Source organism: Dipodomys ordii, unplaced genomic scaffold (assembly GCF_000151885.1).
Source record: "Dipodomys ordii isolate 6190 unplaced genomic scaffold, Dord_2.0 Scaffold129, whole genome shotgun sequence".
Taxonomy (NCBI): Eukaryota; Metazoa; Chordata; class Mammalia; order Rodentia; family Heteromyidae; genus Dipodomys; species Dipodomys ordii.
The window spans coordinates 2,206,450-2,216,148 of NW_012267345.1; the positions used below are offsets into that span (position 1 = coordinate 2,206,450).

At 53.3% G+C, this 9,699-nt stretch overlaps 1 protein-coding gene across 1 annotated transcript in view; it reads right to left on the reverse strand.

Annotated features, from left to right (window-relative positions):
• The window catches only part of Zbtb46 (zinc finger and BTB domain containing 46), a 34,676-nt gene that overhangs the window by 10,604 nt on the left and 14,373 nt on the right, over positions 1-9,699 (reverse strand). The gene's annotated exons all lie outside the window — the stretch shown is intronic.

The window sequence follows — 9,699 nt, forward strand, 5'->3', positions numbered from 1 at the left end:
CTACCACTTGAGCCACAGCGCCACTTCTGGTTTTCTGGTGGTTTATTGGAGATAGGAGTCTCACAGTCTTTCCTGCCTGGGCTGGCTTTGAACCTCGATCCTCAGATCTCAGCCTCCTGAGTAGCTAGGATGACAGGCGTGAGCCACCAGTGCCCGGCTGAATTGACCCTTTTGTTTTTTCCTTTAGTTTTCTGGGTCTGCCATTTATAAACAGCAAATAGTTTAGTCTTAGTGCTTGGAGGGTAAGGATGGGGACTGCTTCAGTCTAAGAGTTCAAGGCCAGCCTGAGTAACATTGTCTCAAAAAAACACCCTGATTTTTTTGGGGGGTGTCTAGTCACTTGTAATAGGATAGGGTTTGTTTTAGAGACAGGAACCCACGGCCTGCTCCACCTACGGAGCGAGGCAGTTACGGGGCGTGAAAGAAGTGGCCGAGGCCTGGATATTCTTCCCATTTGTCCTTCATGTTTCTGTCCCTTCCCCTGTTCTTCCCTCTTTCAAGTTAATCAGGCATCACCGTTCTTCTCTTCACAAAGCTGCCATACTTGGGCAGCCCCTGCTCGCTGTGAGGGTGCCGTGCCGTCACCTGTGCTTTCGGTTTTTATGTCAAAACTCTAGGAACCTGCACAACCGGTCCCGCACTTCCTTCCTTCGTGCTCTGACTCCTTGAGGAGGCGAAGCGGTCCCGGGCTGGGTGTCTCTTCTCCAGAGTGCCCCTCACTGCCCGCGGGGGAAGCAGCGCTGTCTCCAACTGGAGACTCTGGTACGCAACAGCCACAAGCCTCGATGTCCCCTCTTCTGTGACTGCTTTTAGGATTCTTCTTTTTGTCTTTGGTTTTTAAGTTTGGCCATGATGTACCTAGGTGTTGTTTTCTACTCTTGTTTTGGCTGAGTTTGTGTGTGTGTGTGTGTGTGTGTTCACTGACATCCTTTGTTGGTTGTGAAAAATTCTGAGTTGCTATCTCTTCCACTACTGTCTCTTCTCCCCTACCTTCTGAAACACCGCCTGCACGTGCATTTGCCAGGCCTCGTGCTTGACTCCATCCTCTTCCCTCCTCTGTGTTTTTAACACAGAGTTCTGCCATCTGCTCCAGCTCATCACCTTACCTTCTGGTGCCTTCCAACATGTCCAGACTGCTCTCAAGCTAGCCACTGAATCCTTAATTGCAGATGTATTTTTAGGTCCAAAATGCCCACTTGATTCTTCTCCTTCAGATTCTCTTGAAGTCCTCCATATCTTTTTTCATCTATCTTGTCCTTGTCTTTATTTTGCTAGTGTCTGCGACCGTTCCTGGTGGCTCAGGCACTGGATCTTGATGGTGAGCACATGCGGTGACCTCCCATCAGATGCTGGACACTGTGGATGGAAATGCACAGGCAGTTCGGAACAACGTCTTCTCCTGAAGACAGCGAAGACTGGGTTTCTGTAATACTTGTTCTGCCTCTGGGGGCAGATGGACCTGCACAGCCGCCTTTTATGATTGAAATCATGCTTTCAGGAGAGATTAAATCATACACTTCATTTTTCTTGCCAGTCCTGGGGCTTGAACTCAGGACTTGGGCACTATCCTTGAGTTTCTTTTGCTCAAGGCTAGCACTCTACCACTTGAGCCACAGCACCACTTCTGGATTTTTCTGTGTATGTGGTACTGAGGACTTGAACCCAGGGCTTCATGCATGCTAGGCAAGCACTTTACTACTAAGCCACATTCCCAACCCTAAATAATATACTTTTTTTGTCCATCATGGGGCTTGAACTCTGGACTGGGCGCTGTCCCTCAGCTCTTCAGCTCAAGGCTAGCACTCTACCACTAGAGCCCCAGCGCCACTCCCAGATTTCTGGTGGTTAATTGGAGATAAGAGTCTCACACACTTTCTCCAGGCTGGCTTTGAACCATGATCCTCAGATTTCTCTCCTGAGTAGCTAGGATGACAGGCATGAGCCACCAGCACCCCGCTAATGATACACTTTTGAAAAACTGAAAAAATCAATTCTTGAACCATGTATTTTTAATGAAATCCTTCTTTAAAAAGTCCAATGAAGTATGGGAAACAAAATCTAAACAGCCCATTCAAGATTTACATGTTGAATAGCTATGCCATTTTAGAGGAAATAATGTCAAATGTAGCAAAGAAACACGGCCACCTTGTTTTCTGTATCCATTTCCTTTAACCCCACCACAACCCATTTCCCTCAGGGCCTGTGGAAATTGTCTAAATTTTTAAATTGTTTTCAAAATTCAACCAAAGTCCCTTGGCTAAGAGCACCAGATGTCTCTACAATGCAGCCTGCACGCGACTCCCCAAGCACCGCCACTGGACCCTGTTTTAGACAACAAAGGCCAGCAGCTAATAGCCTCTAGTGCCACATCTCCTGGCCACCCAGGGCTTTCCAGGCCCTCCAACCTTAGGCAGACTCATCCTGCCTTGTGTGTCTGAGCTGCAAAAGTGAGCAGATGCATGGTGATCAACAAAGAGAGAAAAGAATACATTTAAATGGATAGGTCCCAGTGTCTGGGACCGAGGGGCTGCGGGGTCCATGGTGGTCACTGGTCATTAACCCCCAAGGAGCAGACATCTGCACAGGGGAAAGAGCCACAGACACCAGCACTCACAAAACCATAGCTCAGAAGACCTTTATAGAGCCGGGCGCCAGGGGCTCATGCCTGTCATCCTAGCTACTCAGGAGCCTGAGATCTGAGGATCGCGGTTCAAAGCCAGCCCAGGCAGGAAAGTCCGTGAAACTCTTATCTCCAATAAAACACCAGAAAACCGAAAGTGGCACCGTGCCACAAATGGTAGAGTACTAGCCTTGAGCTGAAGAGCTGAGGGACAGCACCCAGGCCCAGAGTTCAAGGCGCACGACAAGAAGGAGGAGGAGGAGGAGGAGGAGGAGGAGGAGGAGGAAGAGCCTTTATAGAAAAGCACCTAATCACCTTCAGGCCCAAGTGGCTGCCCTGTTGAGAGCCCTACTCCTCCAGGAAGGGAGGCTGGAGACAGGCTGCTCCTCCGTCGTCAGTTCACTCTCCACCCAGACAAGCCGTGAGGGTGGTGTACGGACACTGAGGACCCGTGGACAGGATGGGGCCAGCAGGGAGGCGCCTTGCCCCAGATCCTGCTCCCCTGCTGGAGAGCAGCTGGCCATTCCGGAGCCTCACAGGGCTGGGCTTGTGCTGCCTGGGGAAGGCCCCCTGCGGCCCCCAGCCACCTGCTCTGTGGAAGTGAGCTGGCACCCAACCGTTTGTGCCACTAAGACAACAGACACAATGAAGCCATTTTGAGCAACTGGACCTTTGCCAGCACCACGCGCAAGGTGGCTGCGCTTGGTCCTCATATTCTTGTGGCAAGTAGCACGATGGCTGCCTCTCTCTGACCCTCCGTGACCCCAACGGCAAGCCACTGTGACCCCCCACTTGGAATCTGTGTGTGCCTAAGCTCTGCTTTATGGGCATGACCGCACTGCAGCACGGAGACCCCCACTCGGCTCTGCGATCACCCCCAGCAGGCACGCTCACCGGAGACATCCCGGACTGGGTCTGAGTGGCTCAGCACAGCCCTAGCGCTGTACAAGGCAACTAAGCCTGGAATGGAAAGGTGCCCACAGAAGCCCGTTCCGCCTGGGGAGGGGCAGTGGTGGAAGCGTTTCCAGCCCAGCGTCACTGACTTAGAGCACAGCCTGGAATGGAAAGGTGCCCACAGAAGCCCGTTCCGCCTGGGGAGGGGCAGTGGTGGAAGCGTTTCCAGCCCAGCGTCACTGACTTAGAGCACAGCCTGGAATGGAAAGGTGCCCACAGAAGCCCGTTCCGCCTGGGGAGTGGCAGTGGTGGAAGCGTTTCCAGCCCAGCGTCACTGACTTAGAGCACAGCCATCAGCACCTGCGGCCAGGCCACCCTGGGCTGGGTGGGCACGGCCAGGCCTAGGGAAGGTGTTGGAAGGGAGCACCTGGCATCCCTAACAGGATCACACAGAGCCAGTCAGAGAAGACTGCCCCGCCCAGCGCCCAGGTCACCAGAGACTAGACTCAGACGTCTGGTATCAACTGCCAGATGGGAGACAGCTGGACACAACTTGTACCACCAGTGCTTTGCCAGCTTGCACTCACCTGGCCTCGTCCAGCCTCTACAAAGACAACTGGTCAGTGGCCACCTGCCGCCAATCCCAAGGAGCAGACTCGAGAAGAAGCTACTCGCAGAGCGTCAGTACCCGAAGCTGCTACGGCTGGGCAGATCCTGGAGGAGCCCCTGGCTCACGGCAGGTTCCAGAGCACATGGATGCACTTCCTGGGGCACAGGCTGTCCCTTGGCCGCAGCCCCCATGGCTTCAGAGACAGAGGCTCCGGCAGGGCAGGGCACGCTGACCGAGTCTGCGATCCTCAGAAACACACCGCAGACCCCCGGCCGGAGCCACCAGAAGTGACCATCCCACTTAGTTTCAGGAATTGGCATTTTTAACCTGTATGAATCAAACACTGTGCTTTTTTCTGCTAAGGGCTATTCAGATATTTGTAACACCCATCATAGACTACACAAAACCATCAATGCAGGAAGTTAAAAGTAGAGGAGAAGCTTATTTGTCCTGTCACATATGAAATGATTTCACAGGCCTTGTACAGCCTCCACCTATATGGGGAAAACCCTGAAAACAAAATCAGAGAAATGTCAACATCTTTATTTTGGACAGAATCCTGGGCTGCCAAGGCTGGTCTTGAACTTTGTACCTTACAGAAATATTTCATTTTATTACTTGTGTTTTTATTGGTCATGGGGTTTCAGTTCAGGTCCTGAGCCCTTTCCCTGAGGTGTTTTTGCTCAAGGCTAGCTAGAGCTCTACCACTTGAGCCACATCGCCGCTTCAGGTTTTCTGGTGGTTAATTCATGGACTTTCCTGCCTGGGCTGGCTTCAAACCATGATCTTCAGTTCTCAGCCTCCTGAGTAGCTAGGATCACAGATGTGAGCCACCGGTGCCCAGCCTTAGAGAAATACTTTAAATGAAACAAAACAATTTAGCTTTCTACACGTCATGTCATTGTAATAGTGAAGCGAGCATTACTAAAAGCCAGTGCCTTTGCTCACCCAGAAGGGTGAGCGGAGGGTGGAGGAGGGGCTGGAGGGAACAGGAGAGCGAGGCCCTCAGGCCAGGGCTGCTCCAAGCCTGTCAGAACACAGTGAACACAGAGTTCACGGCCCTATGTCCACGGGAACTTGCTCAATGGAACATCATGAGGCTCCGTGCGGAGCTGGTTCCGGGTGCCTGGGATGGGACTGGTGGTCCTCAAGTACCACCTGGCTGGGGGCACGCTGCCACACCTCAGGTCAGGCCTGGGGGCCACAGAGGTCCTGGGGCACGCTGCCACACCTCAGGTCAGGCCTGGGGGCCACAGAGGTCCTGGGGCTCGCTGCCACACCTCAGGTCAGGCCTGGGGGTCACAGAGGTCCCGGGGCACGCTGCCACACCTCAGGTGAGGTTGAAGGTCACAGAGGTCCCGGGGCTCGCTGCCACACCTCAGGTCAGACCTGGGGGCCACAGAGGTCCTGGGGCTCGCTGCCACACCTCAGGTGAGGTTGAAGGTCACAGAGGTCCCGGGGCTCACTGCCACACCTCAGGTGAGGTTGAAGGTCACAGAGGTCCTGGGGCTCGCTGCCACACCTCAGGTCAGGCCTGGGGGGTCACAGAGGTCCTGGGGCTCGCTGCCACACCTCAGGTCAGGCCTGGGGGGTCACAGAGGTCCTGGGGCTCGCTGCCACACCTCAGGTGAGGTTGAAGGTCACAGAGGTCCTGAGGCTCGCTGCCACACCTCAGGTCAGGCCTGGGGGGTCACAGAGGTCCTGAGGCTCGCTGCCACACCTCAGGTCAGGCCTGGGGGGTCACAGAGGTCCTGGGGCTCGCTGCCACACCTCAGGTCAGGCCTGGGGGCCACAGAGGTCCCTGGGCTTGCTGCCACACCTCAGGTCAGGCCTGGGGGGTCACAGAGGTCCTGAGGCTCGCTGCCACACCTCAGGTCAGGCCTGGGGGTCACAGAGGTCCCGGGGCTCGCTGCCACACCTCAGGTGAGGCCTGGGGGCCACAGAGGTCCCGGGGCTCGGAGTGACAGCAAGGTGGACAATTCCTGGGTCCCGTGTCCCCACACAGGAAATCAGTCTCACCCATGTGAACAAAGGACACCTAGCAGGCTTTCCATAGTTCCAGAAGCACGGTGGGCCTTTTGCTTTTGCTATTAGCTGGAGGTAAGAGTGCCACAGAGTTTTGTTTTGTTTTTTAATCACAGCTGCCCAGGCTAACTTTGTACAATGGTCTTCAGATCTCAGACTCCTGAGTAGCTAGGATTACAGCATAAGCCACCCATACCCAGCAACCCTATTGTCTTCAAGATAGGTTCTGCCACGACCTTTGCCCAGGCTTACCAGGGACTCAAAATCCTCCTTCCGGGTTACTAGTGTGAGCCACTGCCCCTGGCTTAGGAGATACTCTAAAACAAGACAAAATGAAAGGCCTGGGAAGGTGGCTCAGTGGTAGAGCGCTCGCCTTGAGCTGAAGAGCTGAGGGACAGTGCCCAGGTTGAGTTCAGGCCCCAGGAAAAAAAAAAAAAAAAAGCAAGGTACATTCTCCACAGTGAGACCTCCTGCCTAGATCTCCAATCCAGCTGCCAGCCACAGGCCTGGGAAAAAGACACCACTACCCCTGGCCGCTTCAGGACTTGGACAGCACACCTACAGCACTAGGGGGTCACCACAGGTGAAATGGTGCCGTGGCCACACCGTGTCAGCCTCCTATACTTAAGGTCCGCTGGTCTGTCCAACTGGCTTGAGTAAATCAAAGCCACTCTTGTTCTCATGGTATCTCTCCAGGGACCACAAAGGCCATGCAGGCACGCAGGCCTAGATGGATCAGCGCATACAGTCTGAGCTACAAATGGTACTTTCCATGCTTTCTGGTCAGTAGACAATGACTACGAATAGGTAGGAGGTCAGCCCACTGCTGAAAAAGTAACAGAAGTAAGAGAACCATGTTAACCTGAGTCCATGGGAAGTGCCAAAGCCCTCTTAAGAGGTCAGGTAAAAGATTGATGAGCCAGTGATAAACCTACCATCTGTTGAATTTTATTAGTCCTATGAAAACAAGCAAGTTAATTCAGCTTTTCTAGAACACTCCAGAACCATCTAGAAAGGTGTCTAAGTATCTGTTGTTTTATGTTATGGGCACACTTCCCAAAAACTTAATGCTCCTCTCAGCTGAAATAATCTATAACTAGCCTCCTGTTCTTGCACACACACCAAACTGTGCAAACGGCAGAGAGAGGCAGGCCGCATCTAGGGTAGCAGTATTGTGCCCTGCACTACAAAAGGGCTGCCAAATAAGACACTGAGCAACTATACCGTCCCCTTCCTCCAGTGACCCACCCATGTGTCTTTTAGAGACTAACAGAAGTCCCAGCCCTGGTGCAAAGCATGCACAGGTCACAGTCACGCATGCACACCCCGGCCCCTGGCCCCAGCGCGGAGGGAGAAAAGGCCCAGGCAGGAGGTATTTCTCTCCCTTCAAACATGCTTAGCATGCCAGCCGGACAGCCGGGGGTCTCGGGAGGAGGAGGCTGTGCACCTTTTAGCTCAAGGTCTCCAGAACTGCGTGGTGATGCTGGGGCAGAGTCCCCCTGGCCGGCCATGTCCCCACTCATCATGGCCCAGTCTGTGCCACGGGCAACTGCATAGTCCTGTAAAATACCCGTTACAGTATGGAGGTCGAGTGTGGAGGCGGTCGGTGCTGGGAGTGGTGACCGAGCAGATGTCATATGCAGGGCCTGAGCCCAGCTCTGCTGGGCGTTCAGCCCATCTGCTCAGGTACGTGCACTCACTGGCCCACAACGCGACGCCCCAGACCCAGCCACTGCCCTGAGGTCACCCTACGCCAGGTTCCATGGCCACCCTCCTGGGGGAGCCTGTGCTCTAGTGCAGGAGGTAGACCGCGTTTTGGAAAGTGTTTATTCCCGGTACTTCAGTTCCATGTATGCAGCAAGACAAGCAGACGTACTCGGTGTCACTCCTGCCCTCATGTTGTAAGATAACCTACAAGCAGACGAGTTCCACTCACAAAGTCAGCTCACAGCCCAGCCACCAAAAGACGCCCACTTTATTTTAGGGAGTCCTGGGGGTGAGCTCAGAGCCTTGCACTTGCCAGGCAGGTGCTCTACTACTGAGTCAAAGCCACTCTTGATGAAAAGAGAGCTGGGCACCAGTGGCTCACGCCTGTAATATTAGCTACTCATAAGAAAGAGCTGAGGATGGTGAGCCAAAGCCAGCCAGAGCAGAATAGTCCATGAGACTCCTCTCCAATTAACTACCAAAAAGTTGGAAGTGGAACTGTGGCTCGAGTGGTAGAGCCCTAGCCATGAGCAAAAAAGCTCAGGGACAGCACTAGACCCTGAATTCAAGCCCCAGGCCCAAGCACGCACGCATGTGTGCGCACACGTGCGTGCACACACACACACACACACACACACAAGACAATATCTGAGAGGAGGTCTTGCCATCTCTGCTCTGAAGGAAGAATTGTACCTTGTGGGCTGCTCAGGAGCTAGAAGCACACAGAACTCTAGGACAGTCCAGGTGGGCAGAGTGGAAGGCAGATACGGTGCTGCTTTCCCAGCCGGCCCTGCCACAGACCCGGCTCCATCCCAGAACTCACTTGTTCTTGTGAATCCCAGGTCCTAACCCCCATGGAGCCTCCTCTGAGGTGACCCCCCCCACCCTGCAGTCTTGACAATATGCACCATTTCTTCCCACATTTGAGTTTCTGTCAGACACGTTTGCCTGTACTGTGCTCAATGTCTGCTAATGTGCTACTGTATTTTAAAAACCTCAACAATTATGAGTATTGCTGTCCTCATGTCTCAGATATGGAAATGGGGCCTAAAGATATTCCTTTCTTCTTTGGGGGAGGGGGTCCGGTCATGGGCCTGAACTCGGCCTGAGCGCTGTTCCTCAGCTCTTCAGCCCAAGGCTAGCGCTCTACCACTTGAGCCACAGCGCCACTTCCGGCTTTTTTCTTTTTGCTTATGTAGTGCTGAGGAATCGAACCCAGGGCCTCATGCATGCAAGGCAAGTGCTCTACCACTGAGCCACCTTCCCAGCCCAAAATATTTCTTTTTTGTATGTGTGCCAGTCCAGGGGCTCGAACTCAGGGCCTAGGCACTGTCTCTGAGCTTTTTTCTCAAGGCTAGCACTCTACCACTTGAGCCACACACAACTCTACTTCTGGCTTCTTGGTGGTTCGAGAGAAATGTGTCACAGATTTTCCTGCCTGGGCTGGCTTTAAACCTCAATTCTCATGTCTCAGCCTCCTGAGTAGTTGGGATGACAGGTGTGAGCTCGGGTGCCGGCATATTTCTAACAGTTGCAGTGTCCACTGCCTGCGGCCCTCAGCCCCGGCCCTCTTCAGAGCCACACCTATCAAACGGCAGCAATGGCCATCTAAGAACAGGGAATAAAGAGAACAAGAGTTGATTTCCACCTTTAGTCTTTATTAGCCATAAGCATTTGCATAACTTCCTCAAACCAAGACAAAATTTCTACAGATGTTTCAGAATTCATTAAAACAAAACTAAAAGTACTATTTTTTAAAGTAAAATTAGAACAGACATTGGTCCCAGAGTCCTCGTATCAAAGGCGCCTGACCGCTCTCCTGCCATTCTGGGGCACGGGGGGG